The 23,999-nt window shown below is 37.7% G+C and overlaps 1 protein-coding gene across 2 annotated transcripts in view; it reads right to left on the bottom strand.

Annotated features, from left to right (window-relative positions):
- rin1b (Ras and Rab interactor 1b) overlaps positions 1-13,932 on the bottom strand; it is a 39,388-nt gene extending 25,456 nt beyond the window's left edge. Inside the window, exon 1 of one of the 2 annotated variants that reach the window (XM_042512578.1) lies at positions 13,703-13,932. The gene's annotated coding sequence lies outside the window, so the exon portion shown is untranslated. Of the gene's footprint in view, positions 1-6,695; positions 6,823-13,702 lie in introns of those variants that run through there. The other variant, XM_042512577.1, reaches the window with a different exon arrangement.
- Positions 13,933-23,999: the final 10,067 nt, after the last annotated feature.

Below are 23,999 nucleotides of genomic sequence, written 5' to 3'. Positions count from 1 at the left end.
CAAAGTGCATCTCCCAGAGAAAATGTGAATAAAATTGCACTGAAACTTTTGACCCAAAATGTAATTAACACAGCACTGCTTTCATTTTTATCTAGCTATCTTCCTGCCAATGACCAAATCCTTGCTCAAAATAAGATGGTACAGTTCTGTTAGTGATGTAATCTTCCTGGCCTTCATGTATTCATGCTACAGCAGATTGTGATTGTTTTTCCAGGTTTAGCAAGTCCATTGTGCCATTTTCTCTTTGCACATGTTTGTATCTTTTATGTCCCAATAACAGATGATGACAGCTGATGATGGATTATTTTTGTTTTGCCCTACTGCAGTTGAAACATTAAGTTTTTCACCGGCTGCCACTGCAGGGTGCATGCATAGCAGGCACCTCTTAAAAAGTGAAAGGCTCATTGTTAGTTCAGTTGGGAAGCCAAAATCATGATTGTGATTAATTTTCAATTAGTTGTGCAGCCAAGTTCCTACTTAAACTGCTCACAACATGGTCTGTGGATTACCTTGAGTAACTGGGTCATGATTTCTGGAAAGAGACATTGCTATTGAGTTTTTCCAAATGTATTTTTTTTTTTTTGCATTTTAAGCACCTTATGCTGAGTGCAATCTAGTTCCATTATATTGGAGAGAAAGCAGACATCGCTATGGACAATATATCCAACACACTGCAACTCACATCGAAACAATCTGCATTTATATAAAGCACTACAGGTAAGAGAAAAAAGTGGATTTTTGAGTAAATTAAGAATTCAGCCTTAGATCACTCAATCTGCAAAGTTATTATTTTGCTCTTATAAAAAAATTCACCTCAGCCTGCCTCCTGTACTTCTACTCCAGCACTGTTTTCCTACACTTCCCAGAATGACTTTCAGCAGCCTCCACATGCACATGAACGTGTATTCAGCTAAGTATTTTGTGTAGGTGGATGTAGCCATAATGATAGAGATAGTAAGAGCAAAAGAGCGCAGGGGTCCAGTGAAGAAAAAAAAACTGCCCTTTACACTTAACACAACAAATCATCTAGCTGCAATCTGGTCTCTTGAGGATAAAGCCAGAGGAGAAATTAATTTCTCAGCCTCTTCGAAGATTTCTGATCATTACTCCAAGATACTGAGGCTGAAAATGCTTCTGGTGTTTACGACTGATGTATTTTCAAACTCAGTTTTCACTGCAATATCTCAGTGATTAATCATCTGTACTGTTCATTGCATTTTACCAGCTATCCACAGCAACACAAAACATAACGAAATAAGTCCAGAGACAGTTCCAGAGACTCTGGAGACAGCAGCAGGGGAAGACGAGGAGGAAACCGAATCCTCCACAACATCTCCCACCCCCTCGACACTGAGCTGATGCAGCCACACACACCATCTCCAGCCTCTGCTTCATCATCCGAGGTGCAACACAGAGTCTTCACAACATTTTTTCTCCACCAAAGTAACCTCCAGCCAACAAACATGTAACGAGAGTGATACTGAAAACAGACAGCGATGTCGTGCACTTTGCTTGTTGTCACATCCTACATACGGTATTTCCATCTGGAGATTTTGATGAGCAGGCAGCTATCCGGCCACTGTAGATTCACACATTTGTTTTTTTCTTATTTTGATAAAAGTATGCGCTTTAGTTCTTTTTGATTTTTTCATGTTTATTTTTATTTTTTTAACTGTATATATTCTGAATGTATTCTCTGTCTTTTTTTTTTTTTATACATTTATCCTTCCATAACACAGTGTCATGTCTACATGCTTACAAATTTACCACAGAAAATCAACAATTTCCCTTATTTTAAACAGCTTCTACTTTTTTGTCTGGGTTAGGGATGTTAGTTTTGAATAATTTATCTTTTGATAGGCTGACACGCATTAACTGGTAACTGGAAAATTTTTAAGAAAAAACTCAAGAGGCCTTTTCTTTTAGTCTTATGCTCCACTGCCTCCACAGCTTTAATGCAGCATTTCCAAGAGCAATCTATTTAAAAGTGGTAAAACTATAATGTTTTGCAATGTAAATGTCTTGACTTCCACTTTATTTTCTGTCAGCTCTGCTATCAGAAAGCTGGCTAGCCGTGTTAATGTAAAAACATATCGGGGTGAGAATCACCTGAGACTCCCAAGATATGATATATTCACAAAACAAAATTTATAATAAAGGATTTCCATTTTAAACATTAAAATATATTGCGTTATATTTTGTGATTTATTACCATTTTTTCAACTACAAATTATGTCCCGAAAGGAAACTTTTTAAGATGTTTCAGAGTTCACAAATGGGGGATTTACTGACACTTTTTATGGAATAGAGCAAAACTTGAAAGTCTCTTAAGCTAATATTAACCACTGACCTTTTTTAAGACACACATTCAAAAGCCCCATTGACTTGCTAACTCATTTCCAGGTATTTGGACTCTATAGGTTGTCATGGGTAACCAGTAAAAATGATCCTTGATGGTTAACAGCTTAACAGTTAATGGTTAACGTCCCTGTTCAGGGTTTACTTTCCTTATTTTACTTTTGAGCATCGAATTCAGGAAGCTGCAAACTTGTAACCTACTCATACAATAACACTGAGGGAAATTACTCATACTCAATTCATATTCAAACTGTCAGTCAAAAAAACAGAACTTTTAAATTCTTAAATACACACAGACATTTCACCTCTAATTATGACAGAAAAGAACAACAGACACTTCCGGTGGGAAGTAAACCCCAAACTTCACTAAAACTTTTGCAGTCCAGTCACAAAATAAAGCGTCCGTAGTACACACTGTCACTCACTGCAGAGGCAACTGAGATCTTTTTTCACTATAGCAAAGATGGCCAGGCTACCGTAGATACTTGTTCAAATTAGCAATTAAAAAAACTTGAGTTTGTGCATTTTCAACCATGACAGGTGCATCCGAACCAGCTTCTCCACAGTGGGTATGGAGAGTGTCCAGTGATAATCTCCAGTAACTGTGCCAGTTTTTGTGTTTCACAATTATCCATCATAACGAGCTGAAGTCCTTCCACCTCTCCTGTCTGGCCTTGGTTCAACTAGCTTCTGTAACTTAATGGGTTTTCTCATAAAGGGTTTCTTTAGCCCTTTCATGAATGCAATCTGTTAAAGTAGTGGCCTTTTGGTACTCTAATACTGCTCTCTGTAATGGCTCTTTTCATACATGACAGGATCCCAATAAGGCCCAAGAAATACATTCAAAAATCTCCCAGGACATACACCGCACTTTTGTTTTGGTGTCATGCATAGGTGATGTTGACGTCAGCTGTACTTTCATGTGGTAAAGACACTGAATCAGTCACTCAGATCTTTTTCAGTTTAATTCAATCTGGATGTGCAGTCCATAAGATTGATTTTATTAGAGCTGTGATGATTCTTTTTTTTTTAGGATAACCAGTATGTTATCTTTTCCGTTATGGTTTTATATCTTTTATAAACTAAAGAATATATGCACACTTGATAACTACATTTTTTAAAATACTTAGAATTCAGTCTAGAGAAAATTGAGAAGTGCACCTCAGCAAGAGCCTGCTCAGAGTACTGATGAAAAACACACACAGGCTACTCATATGCTGAATTCTTTAAAATATGAAAACTTTAAATGAGATTTGGATAGTAATGGACAGGTTTTGTGGGAAATTGTAAACTGTAGTTTTTCTGTGGTTAACGCTGCACCTTTTTACTTCAATTCATCAAGATCATTAAGATTTTTCTCTGTTCACTGTGACAGCAACGTCTTTTTTCCACAAATTTAATGAAACATGGAATGAGTGATTGATCATTTTGTAGGCAAAGTCGATTAAAATCCTTCCAGTGTTCATTGTTCAGGATGTTTTTACCATGAGCTGAGTTCTCAGCAGAGGATTCACTAATTCACCACTTATTTACAATGTTTAACACTATCAATATGGTGAAATGGAAACCTGTTTTGATTAATTTAGCTGGAAAATACAGTAATTATATGACAACATATATCAACTGAATGACTGTTTATCTCTGGGGTTTAAATAATGACCATTAACAAGGTAAATACACCTATTAACACCCATAAGTCTCCCTTATTAACACACCTTGTCAGACATTTAAAAAAGGTAATTTGCAATTTCTCTTAGTGCTAGGTGCTATTAGTGTAACAAAACACAAGAGTGCAGTCACTTCCTGGAGGTGTGTTGTCACTGTGAGGTTGCTAGGCAACCAGCAGAGACACCACACAGTACTGGACGGAAGAATAAACTGTTCATTTCAACACTTAAACTCTCTATACAAGTAGACAGAGACCAGCGTTAACCCTTTGAAACATACCAAACTAGATTGATTTCTTTTAAAGCAACTTGACAACACATGGCCTAAAAATTAAGAAGACATTAGTAAAATTTAAAAGAAAATTACCTGGAAATTAACAAAAAAAGAAGGAAAAAATAATAAACAAACAAGAAAAAAAATGCAGAAAAATAAAGAATAAATGTATATGTTTTGTTTTCATTAAAGATTATAATGATTGTAATAACTATAATGATTATGAGTATATTTGGACATTTTCCCCATGTTTTAGAAAGAAATCAAACCATTTGCAAAGGTTTCAAAGGGTTAAACAGCTTGTGAGAGGTGTCTAAACGCAGCACGAGAAACCTGAACCAGGTTATAAGAGGTTACCCCGATGAAGTTTCTCTGACATAACACACATGCCAAATTATAGTTGACCACACATTAATGAGCAATGGCTGTTTGCTCACAAACAAACGGGTCAAAAACACAACAACTATGCACTTATTATTCATCTCTATTCATCATGTTTGACGCCAACCACAAGCGTCAGACTGTAAAATCTTTCATTCTGCACAAGAGTGACCATGACGATGGCTAAGTATAGCCAGCAGCCCATCAGTGCATGCGTAGGATGACTAATGGAACAACATAATTGCAGTGGGCTATAAGTATCCGCAGGGGGCAACAGTGGGCACGGGGGCCTGCTGACTGAAGACAGGTGTCCGTTTTGATGCCTGCTGCAAAAGCGCCGTAGTGATGGCACTCGGGGCCAGTGACGAGGAGCTGAGAGCTGTGTGTTACTGCGTGTGTGCGACAAAGTCGTACAAAGGCATTAGCGTGAGTCAGAAGTAACAGAAGTGTGGTAGAGAAGAAAGCCTGTTAGCATAACTGTGAATATTCATAATTTTAGAAGCATATCAGTTAACTGGTGCCGTGATTCAGAGGGGGCATTATCACAAATAGTTCTGTCAGACCAGCAGCATGTGTGTGTGTGTGTGTGTGTGTGTGTGTGTGTCCATCATGATGTCATGAAATCTTTAAACTGTCTCACATTTCTGCATGAATGGTCTACAGAGTCTTTCCTTGATTTGTCTCTGCAGGGTGACACTGAACTACAACTCTGAATCGACCTCTTGCTTTGACTGAAAACTCTGAATACATGAAATCATTCACTGATCTCCCCTTTTTTGATGGAGATGCTCTGATGCAAATAAAGGCCTGCTGCGGCCTCCAGAGGCCCACACGAAATAAACAAATCACAAGTGCTGGGAGATATGGTTAAAATCGTGATCACATTATTACTCTAGATATTTTTAGATTTTGATACTGTAACACAATATGGCAAGCTATGTATAAAATAATCAAACTGATGTTCAAAGCAACGACACAAGTTCTACTGTTAGGTGTCAAACAAAACCATTTTTTTGGTATTTCTATTAAAAAACTCAAAACTAAATAACAAAGACTGATGACCCATTCCCACACAGTGAAGCCAAAATTACAGATTTTTATTATTAATTTTTGGTGGTAATGTTATCTATTTTATCAATTAGTTTTAGAACTTGCCTATCCTGTTATTTGTCCTATTTTTTTATTATTTGGTTTTCTTTTATTATTACTATTCATTAGCGCTTGACTGTAAAACAGTTTGAATAACATTTGTGCATAAGGTGCAATCTGCAAACCTCAACACTTGACCAACTGACCACCTAAATCTCACACATTTCACCTTTCCCCTATAATAATAATAATAACTCATAATTTATCAGATTATTTACATACAATGGCTATTATCAGTATGGCTTGGTTGTGTTTTTGGTTCTTGCCTCTTGTTTGCATGGTTACATGCATTAAATAGGATAAATGTTGATGAATGTTTTGCCTAAAAAATGTAGCTATTTGAGTACAATTATAAAGTAACGTTATACAATAATAAGAGCAATATCTGTGATCTCAAAAGTACATTTCTTGAGAAAATGTACCTAATTATAGTCCAGTATTGCATTTAGAATATTTTAAAAGGTGCCACAAACATATAAAAATCTACTCATTTTGCTAAAGTGCCTAATTTTCATATTTTTAGCGGATTAAATGATTACCTGTAGTGAGGGAGCACCTGTCATAGTTAGCGTTAGCAAACTCAGCTCTACAAGATGTTAGCATCTTTTAAAATTTCTTACCTCACATGTTGGTTTTTCGGCTAATAACTTCAGCGTTTAGCTTAAATATTATCACTTTTACTTTCGGCTATTTTCGGCAAAAAAAACTCCAAAAACTCACCATACGCTACCTGTCATACACCAAGCCGCAAGCTAACGGTTAGCAACAAGCTAGCGAACGGAGCAAAGCAGTTAGCAGCTAAAGAGTCAGATATTTCCCTCACGAAACCAAACACAGAAGAAAAAGACAATAAATAGCGGACTTACATTCGCAGGGTGGCCAAAAACATGGCTCCATATGAATAACAATGTTGCTCCATAACTCCTCGATGTGTAAATATGAAGCAAATATTAGCTAAAAGGTGTCACTTATCAAATAAAAAGCTAATGGTAAGTTAATGTTGTGTCTACACTTGTCTTTGTTGCCCCCTGGTGGCCAAAGTTGGTTAATGCAGGTGAGTGTCCATATGAAGGACGGTAGCCTATATAACACAGATATTTAATTTTATGAGGTTTATATTTATTTTATATTTTATATTTAGTTTATATTTTATTGCTGGGTATTTTAATTTTAAAACAGTTTTAATACATACTAAATACTAGGGACATTAAAGTGGTAAAAAGGTGGTAGAGGGTGGTAGAGCAGAGAGAATTTTCTATTTTTTTTTTTTTTTTTGGAACATTTTCAGGGTTAGGGTATTTCTAGGACTAAAAATATTTCTAGGACTCCAGGATGTTTCTAGGACTTCAGAACATTTCAAGGTTTTTGGGACGTTTTTTGGATTTTAGGATGTTTCTAGGATTCTAGGACATTTCAAGGTTTTTTTTGGACATTTCTAAGACTTTAGGACATTTCTAAAATTTTAGGACATTTCTGGGATTTTAGGACATTTCTAAGATTTTTAGGACGTTGCAAGGAATTTTGGTAATTTCTAGGATTTTAGGCTATTTCAAGGACTTTAGGACATTTAAGGAGGACATTTTTGGGCCATTTCTAGGATTGGCATTGCCAACACTAAAATGCATAACATAATATCTAGAATTTTTTATGGCATATCCATAGCTTTATGACAGAAATACCAAAGAAAATGAGAAAATACAAATGTAATCAAAAGTTTTATAGTTTGTTTATAGTTAATGTAAAATAAGCTACTTTATAACTTATTTTGTAATTGATTGGTACTGACTATTGTAAAAGAAAGAAAGAAAGAAAGAAATTTATGAAGGAGACAAGACTGTCTCACCCTAACAAGTGCAATAATACATAATAATGCAAAAAGTCCAGGTATAATTTGTATTTGAATACAATTTTATTTGTTGTTTTTTTTATTTTTTTTAAATTAAGTAATGACTTATGAATATTTATCAGAGTTTTATTTTTCTCACCATGTTCTTGAGCTTTTCTGTGAAGGCTGCATTTGGCTCACGACACCAAATCCGTCCATCTGAACAGGTCATCTAATCAGAGTTTTGAAAGCTCATAATAAGCAGGGGAAACTTGCCAGAATAACAATCTAGTTCCAATCTATCCACTTGTCTCTCCGTGAAAACTGAAAAAAAAACCCCAACTTTTTCCAAGATGCTGTCACTTGTTACTGTCACTTCTCAAAAGACCAAACAACTGCGGTAATCTCACCATGCTGGCAGAGTTTCACACTTACTCTTATACAAACAAGAATGGCTGCTGAATACCAGCCTCAGTTTCTAAGAAAAAATGACAGAAGAATATAAATATGTTTTAGGAGTCTCATTAAAGCCTAAAAATAAAACATTTATGCACTTAAAATGTTTTAAACGTCACATAATCTGCCTTTTCTGATGTGTTTTGACCTCTGGATGATTGTGTGATTCAGAGTGTGACTAATGACGGGTCGGCAAGAGGAGCTCTTCAAACCAATGTTATTTTGGTAAAGGACTGTTAGGTAACGTCAGAAGTTTTCCATAAGTGAGTGTGAATAACGTAGAGAACAGAGTGCTTTTTGAAGTTGTGTTGGGGATGCTTTAAGTAGATATTTTACAAAATATCCAAGATTTTTGTGTAAATTTCCAATTTAACACTTTGAAAGCTAGAAGGACATCCAGTTTTCCTGTGCTGTGTTTAGGTGCCTCTCACAAGCATTTAAACTTTTGAAACAAGAACAAATTTCCTTGGTTTCTTTTGAAAACATGGCTTTAAAGGCAATAAGCAATTTAGCAAGAGAAGTCCCACAAATTGCAAGAAATCAGGGAAAAGTTGACATGAAGATAACCTGAAAATTACTTTCCTTTTTTTCTTTGTTTTAGAGACAAATTATTAGAAGTAAATAATAATGAAAACATTTTTAAAAATCCAGAAAACAACAACAGTAATAATAATAATAAAAATAATAACAGTGATGATGATGATAATTACTCTTATTAACTATTTTATCTATATATTTATTGTTTTTTAACCTTATTCATTTATTGATTTATTTATGTACCTTGTTTTCTTCCTTATTTCATATAATTTTCTTGCAACTCATATCTTGTAACTTCTTTCTTTGTTTTTTTTTTTTTTAAGGAAATCAAGTAAATTTACTCAGGTCTCAAAGTTAACTACACTTGCAGACAAAGTTTTATAACCCCAGGATTATGGGTTTATTTCTCTAAATTAGATAAAATCACATATAAACCAAATATGTTTTTACCCTCAAAACATGATGATAAAACATGACAAGACAATAAATAAACAGACAAAATATTTAGCATTTTTAGGGTATTTTTTTAGGGCTTATTTTCCCCATAAGACTTTGACCATTTTGTGCATCTTTCTAAACGCCCAACATGTGGACATCTCCAGGTTTCTCAAGGCTTTCTCCACCCTTGTATGAATCTCCCGAGCGTCGTCTTGACGATGACAATGAGGGATCACTTTCATCCTCCATTTTCAGATTGTGTTAGAGTGACCACAAGAGGACAAAAGCCTGCATTAATACTGTACTCTGTGAAGCGGCCGGGGAAGGAGGGGTCCAAGTCAGGCCTCGTCCTTTCCACGTTCTGTTTTTTTGCCGACTATTTTTTGAATATTTAAAGCGTTTCAGAGAGAGAAATTTGACTCCAATCACAGTCACAGTCAAAAAAAGCTCAGGTGTGTTAGGTTAGACCAATCAGGTGTGTTTGTTTTAAGTCAGTGGACACTTTTGAGGAGTTATTCTGTTGAGAAAGCACCACTTTGCTCTTTGATTATAAAAATTGACGCCAAATCGTGTTATTGTTGAATCATTGAAGCTGCACTAAAAACATCTCAACTTGATGTCACATAAACTGTATTGGCGCTTTAGTTGCAGATTTTGGTGGGGATGCAAAATTATTATTATCAATTAAATTTAATTTAATCATTAATAATAACGTGAAATTGTCTTCCCCAAAGTACATGAAAGAACACTGTAAAAATAAACTGTTTTAACTTAAGAGTTAGTAACAGTAAGCTGAGGGGAAAACTGGGGAAACTAATGGGTACTAAAATAAAATCAAGGAATCTATTTTTTTAAAATCTAATCTATAGTTTACCTATAATATAATCTATACCATGCAGGACTATTTGTTACAGTTTGTAAACACCAGTAAACACAACATGCCAAACACGCCAAACTTACATTCACACTTGTTTGGTATTTCTCTCTATTTGCAAATCTGCATTTTTTCAGCACTGTGTTTTTTTGGATGTTGTTTACATTCTAACTCCTATTCGCTACCTTTATTATAAAGCCCCAACTTGCCCACTAACACCCCAAACACATAAAATAAGAGGAAACATACAGGCAGAGTGAAGAATTGTGCAGAAAAATACACCTCCACACACTTCTTGTGGGTCATAAGTGATGATTGAGTGGGGTTACGTCTGTGTGAGTCTGCACATTGTTTTTATGGAAAATCCCGCACAGAATATTTTTACGTTTATACGCTTAAACATACATACCTCCACGGTATTAGCAGCTACATGCAAACCTCCACATTGTATCACTTCTCTATCATTTAATCACTGGTGTGGTGCAGTGAATATATGGGGCCGTCTGTGGCTGGAATCAAATCTGTATTAGTGATATCCATCTCTTATTTTTGTTGTATTAAAGGGACAGCTCACCCCAAATTGAAAAAAAAATCATCTCACCTGTAGTGCTATTTATCAATCTAGATTGTTGCAGTGTGAGTTGCTGAGTATTGAAGATATCAGCCGTAGAGATCTCTGCCTTATATAATAGAGCTAAATGGCACTCTGCTTGTGGTGCTCAAAGCACCAAAATATAAATCTGAAAAACTCAACAACTGTGTGTCTTTCCAGAAATCATGACCTGGTTACTGAAGATAATCTACAGACCTTGTTGTGAGCAGTTTCTACACCTGCCAAACGTGTCACCACAGAGAAGGAAGCGTGCATCTACTCATGGACACGTGAGATGTAAACATTAATGGCGTCCTCCTCGTCTGACTTGTAACATTAGGTAGCTCAGTGTTGTTATACAAAGCAATACATGCACGCCTCCTTCTGTGCTGTGATTTGGTTGGTGGGTGTAATTCTAACACTTTCTCATCATGAGTTGCCACACTTTGCTGCTTTGCAGTGGTCTTCCACGTCTACATATTACATTCTAGGTATACGTCTGGGTCTGCTATTTACATCATGGGACGCAGCTATCGTGATGTCAACACAAGCACATGGTGGGATTACACTGCACATGGTTATGTTTAGGCAACAAAAACACACGGCAATCAACACTGGGAAGTCAACAAATGCACATGCTGGAATGGACGATAAGGTTTAGGCAAAAGAGGCACATGGTAAGGTGTAGAACAAAAACATCACATTCAGACAAGAAATGAACACCAGCCTACGACATGAGAGTCCAGGGTTTGTTGGATCAATCCACCAACACTCCTACAAATCATATAGGCACCTTTGTGCTCTTTATATAACGTCTTTACCGGCAACGTTTCAACCTGACACTGTCCAGCAGCGTACCATGTCAAAAATGACAGGTTCTGCTCAGACGTGTTCTCAACTGACGGTATTATGCTGCCACGGCAGGTAAAATAACACACCATGGACACCACGAACACCGCAAACGGTTCTGTCTGGCTGGTTTTCAGCTGACAACAAACCGTGACATACCATGTGAAAGGCAGCTTTTAGTTTCAGAATATCACGCCGAAAGCACCACAAAAGCGGCAGTATTTGACAACTTTGGATTGAGAACGTGCTGATAGTTCGGTAGTAAACAAATAGTTCCTACATGACTGAATTACATAACCCTTGTCCTGGCAATTTTCCAAGAGCTAAAAGTTACATACAAGTGTAACTTAGTGGGAAATTATTTAGGGAAATTTCCTGGAAATAGGGTTGCAGCCATATGAAAGTAGTTGGTTATCATATTGTGTACATTTACTTATCTATAATATAAAAAAAAATACAGATGGGCGGAGAATCTCACCTTTATTTGAGTTGTTTTCAAAAGTGGAAGGTTTTACACATATTCCCATTTAAATAATGGTTTCACGTTTCAATTATAGTAACAAAACGTTACCAAATTTAACCCTCTGTTTTCATTCTGTAATACTGTGATGTTGTGATATTTTCTAAAGTGGTTCATACCATGAAAATCTCATACCGTTGCAACCCTACCTGTAAATTTGTTTAAAAAAAATGAGGTGTCACACAAAGTTTGACGGAGTAACCTTAGATGGTTTTAGGACCTAAAATGAGCAGCATTATTACCTAGTGGTGTAACTGGTCAGTAAAAAGTGCAGTTATCACCAGGACTGAAAAATAAGTGAAACACTTCACAGTCATGAGTTCTTTGTGCACGCCGGCCAACATTTTATCGGAGTCGCTGCCAGATATTTCAAAATGGTGGACACTTGCCTCGGGACTGAACTCATTTTCATCGCTGGATCCTGTGTGTTGTGTTGCATGATAACAACGATGACACAATTCCTAAGCAGCGATGGGGGAAGCCTGCCATATACAAACATGAGTCAGGTTACTGTAATGTGTCTGTCTGCGCACCACTTCCAGCGCAGAGGACAGACTGCTCAGCAAAGGACTGAACTCTGTCCAACAGCTCTGAGCGTCATGCTCGGGCACACTGTGATCACACCCCTCCTACACAACACAGGCCTAAACGCCGCCCCCCCCTAAATACATACACACATTTGGTCATGCCACCTTGAAAATTACCATATCATTCCACATTCAGCAATCACAGACTTCACGTAGGTAGGGCCACATAATCACAGCAAGGACTTGTAAAAGCAATCAGGGCCTCATCTGCATAAACCCAAAAATCAGCAGTCATGTGAAGTCACAAAACGCCACTTACAGTAATGTGCCTCTCAGAATTAACGAGCAAAACAACAGCAAGGAACTGGGAACATCACATCCACTCCTACGCAGGCAGGATGGCACTTCAGTTTTAAAGTTATGTAACAGTCCAATGGTGTGAGATTACATTCACTTTGCCCTCAGAGGGGAGACAAGAGATCAAAATACTCCAAAATATGAAGTCTGAGTGGCTAATTGAGCATTGTTCTGGCTGGTGAAGGTGCAGCTCTGCCAGGTGCACAGCTGACATTAAGACTGTTTACAAAAAAGTCAATTTTAGGCATTGAAACAACAGCTGAACTTCTGCTGAAAAGAACCAAACTTTAAGGCTTTTGTCTTCTTTGAACAAAAGGCAAAACGGTGCTGAAATGCTTCCAAAAAGTCATAATTTAATTGAAAAGAAAGGCGACAACAGCTCCTGTGACAACTTGAGCACAAACCTGTGGCTGGCAGTAATTAGAATTTCTTGAACACCTACACTTTGCCTTCGATGCCAGTTTTGAACAAACAGAAAAACTCATTTCTGAAAGCAAAAAAAACCCCTTTAATTTAAGTCACCATTTTGGCTTTGCACAAGCTCCACGTGACACCTCCTGTTGCCCTGATCACTAATTGATTAATTGGCAGAGCTTGCATGTCAAAGGGACACATATGCATGAATCATCGAGCAGCATTGTTTACCAAGACGTCCCCTGCCGACCGGAAACTACGTTAAACAACAAACGCCAACGCGCTTTGAACTTGAGAATTGAAAGAGACCTTCAAAGGGAGGAGAAAATATTAATACAGATACAGTGTTGCCTGCAGGCAGCCCGCATGTGCCAACTCTGCAGGAACTCCCGCTGCATTTCTACTTCACGGAATCTATTTTTTAAAGCATGACAAATACTTAGTGGTTTTTTTTCTTGACGCAAATTCAAAAAAAGGAACTTACCTTCTCTATGAAGGTGGGAACAGGTGCTGCGCGCCGCTGCGTGTGGTCTGCTGCCTAATTAGGCGTCCGAGAGAGTTTTTTATTTAGTGGTTATGTATGGAGACAGTGCTCGAGCCGCTGAGTCCGAGCACCATGCTGTGGGAACACGGGCTTGTCAAGAAAATGCGCACAACACTGGTGACAAGGCGGAGGAGCGCATTTTTAATTCTGTCTGAGCATCTGAAGTGATACACAGTCACAGCACAGACACTGAGTGTGTGTGTGTGTGTGTGTGTGCCCCCCTCCCCGCCCGCCTCCCCGACTCTGACACACACATACCAAATCACATTATGAAAAATGTTAATTTTATTAGTAAGTTAGAAAATAATAAAATAGCAAGAATTCGGTGTGATATTCCCGTGGGAACATTTTAAAAAAAAAAAATGTGCATATGTGTGTGTCTTAAATCTCATGACGAATATTACAGTGATATCATAAAGTACTACAAAAACTTCATAATGGACCATAGAAACAATAGGCTATTAACGCTTAAAAATGACGATCATTAAGGATCATTATTTAAAACATTATATAAATCTGACTATTACAGAAACAGGAAAACTGTAATAGAAAATATCAAACAAACATGATAAAAAATGCCCCCCAAAAGGTGTATTAAAAGGATCTATTTATCATAATTTTAATCCAATTACATAAAATACTTATATATAACACTCGAAGGTGGGAGAAATCAGCAAAGGGTCTTAAAGTGCTAATTGAATCATTTTGCATTCATCTAGTGAGGCATATTTATCAGAAATATCACAATCATCTCACACTTTGACCATGAGAAAGCTGTTAGACGCGTCATTTAACCGGAACTGGACTTTGACGCACGGTGCACTTTTTTTTGATGAGCTATTTCTGGACTGCTGCATCCAGTTTTTTTTAACAGGTGTAGGATGTAGTTCCGCTGCTGCGCGCTGGAGGACGCCACAGGCCGCGTTTAGAGATCATATACAGGGCTGAGTAACCGCTGTGGTGCGCTAGAGTGAAACTTTATGGCTAGAAATAAAGGACAGAGGGTTTCATACTAAGTGAGCAAAACTTCATTTATGTAGTATATTTCATTAGGTACAATTTACAGACACAAAACAAAGCCAGCAACCGACCATAAAAGTCAATCATATCTATTTAAACTCAGAATAATAGCTCATAAAATAATAGATACAAAGACATTTGAGTCAGAACTGATAAAAAACATGGGTTCAAATTAATCAATATAATAATACTAAAAGTAGACCCCTCATGCATTAAAATAGAAAAAAAAAAAATAAAACAGAATAAAATAAGACTAATACACCAATAACAGGTGATAACACACAAGTAAAATTACCAAAATGAGACAAAATAATAAATAACAAATAAATAAATGTAAAAGCACACTTGAGTTAAAACCAATAAATACAAATAATAAATTCAATTAAATGAAGTAAAATAAAATTAAATAAAATAATTTTTAAAAAAAAAGTTAAACAGAGGGACATAGGAGCCGATGCACTTCCTTTATTTGTTTATTTATTTATATTAATGTGTATGGACCAGTCAGTGATTTCGAAGAAACTTAATTTACGATTAATTGATTAGTTATTTAAAGAAATTGACCTTTAGAAAGAATAAGCAAAACCACAGTAATGTAACTATGTACATTTACTCAAGTACTGTTTTTGAGTACAAATTTGAGGTACTAATTCAGGTGGCTATTTTCTTTTACTGGCATTTTGTTGGAAATGTTGTACTTGTGCTACACTTATTTGACAGCTTTAGTGATTTGTTACTTTACAAATTAATATTTTTGCAAAAAACACCATCAAAATATCTTATAAAATATTGTGTTGTTATAAATTAAACTACCCAACAGTTTATACAAGTACAGCTGAAACAATAAGCCCATTGATTAGTTGTTTGACAGAAAACTGATCAGCAACAATTTTGACAAACACTTGAGTCATAAAAGAACACAGATAAGTGGACAAACAGGGACAGCAAAAAGAAAGAAGAAATAAAATCATTTGAAAAGAGGAAGACATAAATTTAAACAAAGTAACAAAAGGACAAGGGGAAGGCGACACAAAAAGCGAGAGGAAGGAAGGAAATTAAAATAAATAAACGTAGGGCAGGATCTGTTTTGGTTTGGATGCATTTCAAGCGAGCTTTTACAGGATGGGTTTGGTTTAATGTTATAGATTCTTTGTATTCATGCACACACAAACATGCACACTCCCATATACACATTCATGTTACCCTAGTTACATGCTCATATTTACATTCACATGTGAGTTGCGGCATTAGTTCACTGGAAGCAGGACAGATCTGAGAATTGTGAATATGTTTTATTCAACATTTTCTTTTCTTTTTTTTCCAGAGCTGATTGTTCCTCCATTGTTATCGATTGTGGTATTGGTCTTAACCATTGTGAGCATAGACTGTGAATACTGTGTACAAAAATGAAGCCAAAATATCCTGGATGCTGCCGCTGCTATCATGCACTCATGACCTCATTTGGAGCCAGCCCAGAGGAAAGAAAAATTCAAAATAAGATCTCCTCTTTGTCCAGCCTTTGTCCCATAGACATAACTGAGCTTCATTTAATATCAATATGAAACCATTTTCTCATATTTCTTATATTAATTTCCAGAGAAATAGTCGTCCTTTGTCTCAGTCTGATCTAATTTAAGATCTTAAAATGCTCTTCTTTTTTCTCATTCACTGCACCAATTGTTGTGTTTGAAATAATCCGCTCTTGAGATAACATTTAGATCCAAAAGATTACTTAACTGTCTTATTAATTTACAATTTCAGAATTTCATCTTTCAGGGATCAAATTCAAGTCTCAAGTCTGTGTAATTTATCTGTTCTCAGACTTGTTTCACTTCTGAGAAGCCCATGAGCACAGCAATTGTTCTTATTTCTCCTAAGGGGATTTAGGTGAAACAGATCAGAATTTAGTAATATCCAAATAAGAAGCTGAATTATTTCTGATGAGACACTGCACAGTAGTGATGACTGCAGTGTTGTAGATTATATAAATAATTAACATAGCCACCCTGATGCCACCCATTGGTTCAATGATTCCCGTTTTGAAGCCTTAATTTTGATATTTTAGCCATTGCCATCTTGCGTTTTGGAGACAGAAGCAAAGAAATAGAGGTACTAACAGCACCAAAACAGTCTCTGTATATATTAAACAGGACAGCCGACAGTGCATTATGCATGCGACCCACCATGAGATATTTAAAAAGCAGCTAGCAGCAATTAGTGGCTAACTCAAAGAAGAATAGGGGCATCCAAAAATGTTCGCATATTGGAAAAAACACTAAGATTCGGGAGCTCCTTACCCACCAAGCAGAGGATGAGATCAGCTGCCAAGATGGTAAATGATTGGTATTGACGTGTAATGCCACTGAAGGGCATGTTATATGTCACATAAGTGACTTCCACAATACCAGCATGCTGTCTGTTATCAAACATGGGAGTGACATGATGCTGCTTTTCTTTTGGCTCTGTGTAAAACTGCAAAGGTAGCATAAAGAAGGGACTTTGTGGCGGCCCTATAGCACGATCTCTGTGTAAAAAGATCTTGTGTTTCTTGTTTTTACACAGTGGACTCTTGTGGATGAATGGGAGAAAATTCCTGCAGCCAGGTTTAAATATCTTGTGGAAATCCTGTTGTAGCAGCATCTTAAAAGGCCCGTTTTTTGAATAAAAGGTTCAGTAGTAGGATATGGGTGTCCCCATACTTTTGGCCATATAGTTACTGTGCTTTAGGATGAGCTCAGACTCAAAAGACTTGACTCTTTCTTTCTGTTCTTATGCTAATTTCACGCCACATTATTTTATATCTGCTCAGATTGAATCTTAAATGTGACAATGTCTCCTGCTGTGCACATTTCTCATTATTAGTCGTTGTGTTTGCTGTGTTTGTTGATGCTCTGCCAGCTCCAGATGTTGTTTGCTGTCTGGCAGTGGATCATAATTCTCTGGGCCGCTGCCACGCATCTTATGACCACATTCGCTCCCCTTTCATTTAATCGGGTTTGTTTTTTTGTTCCCAGTCAGACTTGTTTTTCTTGTCATTTTCATGCCTCTCTGGACTCATGGTTGCAGATGATGAGTGTAACTGTGAAATCCTGCCGTTTGAAAATGATGACAATGACACTTACACAGTGATGAGTGGCATGAGTGACGGAGTCTACAGTTCTCATGTTTTCCTCTATTCAGTTCGTTGTTCTCCTTTTTTTCTGACCTTGAGACCCTAAAATTAACATTTTTTGACGCATTATGTTAAAAATCATTCACGGCCAAAGCTGATGACGTAAATAAAAACCTTTAGAAACTATAAGAGACTCTTGTTCCCTGTAAGTAGTACCACAATACGTCATTCTCTCTAGAAACTTTCTAGGAAATAATGGCGCCATAAAATGAAGCGTGAAATGCTGATTAAAGACAAAATAGAGCATGAGATTCAGTTGAAAACTCCCAAAAAAGCTGTTAAGTGGACCTTGTGTTTAGGTTATTTACTCACACATAAGTGTAAGTGCTGTTTCAAATCTCCGACTGTGATGCCAGGAATACACGTCTGCTGGAGAAATACTGAGTCCTTTAGCTATTCATTCATTTCATGTTTCTTGTTGTCCTAAAAATAAACAGATATAAGTCTAAAATTTTGAGAATAAGCCAACACTAGTATTGAAGTCTGGCTTTGAAGAGAGCATTGTTAAGTTTCAAATAAGCATTGGTGAGTTTGAAATAATAAGGTTTTTCAGTAAAAATGCACGGGAAGCATAGGACTGGATAAAGCAGACTTGGATTATACTGCAGTTGTGTGATTTTGTAAACAGATGTTTCAATATAGTTTTGCTGTTATTAAACATGGTTCCCAATCAATCAATAAATCAATCTGTTCGCCATTTTTGGAGACATGTGAGACAGTTTTCTTCACAAATTCAAGGTAACAAGAGTTCTTCTGAACAATTGTGGATCACCAAAGTCAGTTGGATTTCCTCTGAGGATCATCAATGTCTCTACAAGATTTCATGGTAATCAGTCTAATATCAGTTGAAATATTTCAGCCAGGACCAAAGTGGTGGACTGACCAGCAGACAGTCAGACAGACGTTGCAGTCCTCTGAGCTTTGCCGCTACCCTGCCTAAAAATACAGATGTGACCTCAGTGTCTGCAATGGTGACTGTAGCTAATATTGACTCTATCTGTATTTTGAGGCTAAATTACAAAATTGCAGGCTCAAAATTACAGTGTTTCAGCCCTGTCAGCAACAACAGACACTTTGATATCTCTAATAGCAATACTGATGATGATGGAAAATGTTACAGTATATTTACTGTAACATTTTCCATCATCCATTGTGCACTAGCACCTCCACGTATGTCGGGGGTACTGGTGCTCCAGCTAAAGCAGTCATTCCTTTGTGTGAATGTTGGATAATGCACACGGAGAGTTTGGACCCTGGAGCCAGCTATTTAACATAGTGTAGCATTTCCAGCGTCTACAAGGTAGCAGTGGAAGGGACACAAATTCCATGTCATCTTGGTGTACATTATTTGTAGACCAAACCATGTAAATATCATGTACATCCAATGATGATTACCCCTCAAGGCTTTCTTCCTGTTGCCAGTAGGTGGCACCATGACTAATGAATATTGCCATACAGCTGTATTCAGAGCAGGGCCCTTATCCAACGTATGAAGTTTCAGGCAGATTGGACAATGTACACCAAATTTAAAACAATTTCGTGTTGTATAGTGCATCATCCAAATTGTACGCCACACCACGGGACGATTGTAAAAGTTTTGCGCAGACCTTTGTTAACTTTTCATCACCAAGGAGTTGAGAATGGACACACCAAATTTGAAGTCGATTGGATTAATCCTGTAGGACAAGTTGGCCAAAGTATGAGGCCAGAAATCACAAAAAATCAGCACAAATTCAAAATGGGTCCAAGAGGCTTTTTTGTGTGTATCAGCATGATACATTAGTGTACTGAATTTCGTAGTTGTAGGTGAAACTCTAGGTGAAACTGCCCATTGGGGCTACACATTAGGGGGTGCTGTGGAGCCATTTTATTACGCCTGATTCCAAAACCACCAAAATACGAAAATTTTCGTGAGTTTTTGGGCATGTTTAGGCCTCCAAAAATGCAATTCATTTGTTAAAGAAAGATTTCAACATTTCAACATTTCAACAGTCCTCACCGACCTGTGGTTGGTGCTCGGGCACTCAATACAGAAAGCTACATTTCATGTGCCTTTCTAATAACTCATTTCTGACCAGAAACAGTATCACTGCGAGGTCAGGGTGTCTGATGTGCTTTTTTAATGTCCCATTTTCTCTAGCTGCGGTCGGCTGAACGCCTTCAGGGGAGGAAACTCGGCTTCAGATGTTGTGTGGCTCTCAGTGTTTCATCGCTGGGTGTTTGCCATGTTAGGACAGCTCCTGCGTCTCTTCAATATCTTTCACGTGCCAGATTACTGAAGGCCAGTTCCTCCGTCCCACCGAGTGGAAAAAAAACACTCGTGTGGCAATCTGCATCCACTCGGAAACCAACAGCGCTGGACTAATGCTAATTAATTGGAACACACAAACACACACATGAGTAATGTCTGTTTCCTTCACTGGCCTCTTGCTTTCTCTCTCTGCACACACACACACACACACACACACACACACACACACACATTCATGCCGCCCACAGCCTTTCAGAGTGTGAACTAAAATGGAAGTGATGTGTTGTGGTCTCAACGCTGTGCAAAGCATCTCTGACTCACAGAGAGAGAAATGAGCAGAGACACGGACACTGCTCATGTAAGATACTGTCAGTGTGTGTATGTGTGTGTGTGTGGGGGGGGTGTCGTTGTGTCAGAAACTGTGTGTAGGCTCACATCATATGCTGTGGGGCGGTCATGGAGACAGGCAAGTGTGTTGCTGTTCAGACCTCTCTGCTTGAAGGTGAGATGACGGATGGACGACAGGTAGCTGCTGCAGTAATAAGTGGCGGTGTGTGTGCAGCAGGAGATGCTGTGTGTCAGGGTGTGCTCGTCCATTTTTAACTTGCACCATCAGTACAGTCGAGGTTTAAAGTCCCCCTGCGCTCAAAAATGTGTTTTGCTAATTGTGACAATTTTTAGTCGGGTGTTTGAGCGCAATATGGTGTTTGTGCAGATTTGACACTAGCGGGCTGTTTTCACATCCATCTGCTGGAGTGCTAACCTAACGTGGATGCTTAAGTACGTATGAGCACGCTTTTGTAACATCACAACTATGCTCAGTCGCCAGTTTATTAGGTACACCCAAATAAAACGAATGCAATCTAACACAACAGTTCTGCAAGAAATCGAGCCTGTTCTCATTCCTAAGTCATCAGATACTGTCGCTTTTTGAAATGCTTTCGGCGTAAGATCATGATGCCAAAAGTCACCTTTCTTGTCAGCATGATATGCTGGAAACACGCACAGGCGGCGTAACTTGTAAAAGCAGCTGGTTGGAACCTGTCAGGTCTGCAGGAAACGTGGCACGATGGCGTCTGGTTGAAACACTGCTAGTAGCATAACATATGGAGTATGAGGAAGCCTGTGGGAGTTGTGGATGTGCCCAACAAACCCTGGACTTTCATGTGAGAGTCTGGTGTTTGCTTCCCATTAGAATTTTTTTTCACTTGTAGTGAGAACGTGTTGGTATCACCTTGCTAAAGCTAGTTTGCAACATCCTAAGATTACCATAGATCATGTTGCATAAATCTTGAAACACCAGCACACAAAGTAACCTAAATCTAAAGCTAATGTATAGCTACATGTTGCCAAATCATCAGTCTACCATGAAAGATTCATCACTTGACTGAGTCTGTCTGTCCACTCGACCATGAAATATACAGATTGTGCAATGAACTGGCAACCACTTGTGCTTCCAGTAACAGCAGCGTTACATGAATGCAATAAAAGGGGAGTGGTTAAATGTTATCAATAAAGCACCTTTAAAGATTTAAAAGATTGAAAGATGACTTGACCTTGAAACAGTAAATTTGAACAATGCCAGGACAGCAGAGCCAGCTCCATCAACTGAGGAAGACTACATCAAAAGCTCCAGAAAGCTACTAAATGTACCTTGTCTCAACCACTGTTTCCAAGATCAAGAATGAATCTTAAATTAAAATGCTTGTGTGCATGCAAATGTGTCTTTCAGCCAAACCACAGAGGACATACAGAATGTGTAATTATGTGTTTTGCGATGATTTCTATGCAAATATGTCTAATTAATTCTGCAGCGGTATGTTTGCTGCATGACCGACCCACTGATGAGTCAAGCAAACATTGTTCAAACCCAAAGACACCAATTAAATTGGAGAACGCATACAAAAAATGAGACCCAAGACATCTAGGATATTTAAATTTGAGAAAACGGTGCAAAAAACAGATTCTTGGTTTTAAATACAAATATAAATTATGACTGTAACAGGGTTTAATAATATGATCTTTCCAACTTTAAGCAATCTGAGGAAATATAAAAAAAACCCTGTATTTTAAGCCGACAAACAGTAGGAAAAAGGAAGTAAATTTGACAATCTTTCAACACCTTTAATGTCTTGAGATGTTTTATAGGATCTTAAAACAATAAGAAGAAGTCAGGCTGCATCCAAACACACGTGCCAACACTCTCACATGCACATTTCCCACAATACCCGGGGGCTGAGCAGCATATGACAACAGGCAGAAGAGCTGACTTGGTCGTCCGTGTCCGCTGCACCCTGTTTATTCCTCTGTCTGTCTGTTTGCCTCCCTTCATCGCAGATCAGTCTGCTGCACGGCTCACTGACGCAGGCGAGCTGACACCTTGTTCACATCTCCTGGACTCAGAAACTGACAGCTGAGTCACACAGTCAGGCCAAACAAGTGGATGCAGGAATGCAGAAGTTTGAGCTGGACCAAAGAGAGCTGAAAGAGTTACGTCGGTTTTATAATTGAAGTTGCAGCTAATCCTCGGTCTAGTCGGAAAGCAGCATGGCACTGTGAGGATCCAGGGTGTTTGCCAAGTGGACAGGATACACAAGGAATGTGACCTGGTTAATTGTTAGACTGTGAAAGACTTTACAATAATTTATTGTCCATCGGTGTGGAAAATTGTCTTTTGCTAAGCAAGACATGGTCATATGTTTTTGGTCCTTAAAGAGACAGTTCAAAAACACAAAATCAAAAACATCTTTTTCCTCTTATCTGTAGTAATGGGAAGATTTTGAGACGGTGGGACATAGGCCTTAATGAGCAGGACACACAGACATTGTGCCTCTTCTATTGGCATTGTGTCTCTTTGAGATAATTTTTGTGTCACTTTTGTTGTCATTTTGTGTCTCTGTTGTTTTGTATCTATTATTTGTTGTTTTATGTCTCTTTGACATCATTCTGTGTCTGTCATTTTGTGTCTTTTATTGGTTGTTTTATGTCTCTTTGAGGTCATTTCGTGTTTGTTTGCCATTGTTTTGTGTTTTTTAATGGGTTTTTTTTATGTCTCTGACATTATTTTTGTGGTTTTGTGTCTCTTTGTCTTTGATTGGTGCCTTTTATTGGTTGTTTTATTTCTCTTTGAGGTCATTTTGTGTCTCTTTTTCATAGTTTTGTGTGACTGAGGCTTTTTTGTGTCTTTGAGGTCATTTTTTGTGTCTTACGATATGTAAACGTGAGTCCGGGTCGCCAGCAGGGCAGCGCCACTGGACATATCTCGTTTTGTGTCTTTTTGAGGTCATTTTATGTCTTTTGCTGTTTTTTGTGTTTCTTTAAGGTAACTTTGTGTCTCTTTGAAGTCATTCCCCAGGTCCATTCAGTCATCCCTCAGTGCATGAAAAGCAGGTTATATCTTCCACTTCTAACATGATGAAGTTTCTTCTTCTAAATGAGTTTGTAAAACCTGCAATCAAATCATATTTTCTTCAGATTTTCCAATTAAAGTTTGCCTTTATTTTTGAAAAAAAAAGCCCCAAACCCAAAAGTAATGTTATTAATCAATGCTGTTTGATGCTTCCAGATGGTCTAAATGCTGTTTCAGAGGCTTTTTCACGAGCAAAACAGAGCAAGAAACTGAATACATTATATTTTTGGCATGAATGTGGTCATCATTAAAGTCCCCCTCCAGGCACATTTTAAAGTATGTAAGAGTACTCTGCTATGATTAATATTCTGTTTAACATGGTTTTCCCACATAAAAAGTAAAAAAGAAAGAAACAACAACTCTGAAAAGGGTCCTGAAGTAGATC

Source organism: Plectropomus leopardus, chromosome 23, assembly GCF_008729295.1.
Source record: "Plectropomus leopardus isolate mb chromosome 23, YSFRI_Pleo_2.0, whole genome shotgun sequence".
Taxonomy (NCBI): domain Eukaryota; kingdom Metazoa; phylum Chordata; class Actinopteri; order Perciformes; family Serranidae; genus Plectropomus; species Plectropomus leopardus.
This window is presented reverse-complemented; position numbering and strand designations above follow the sequence as displayed.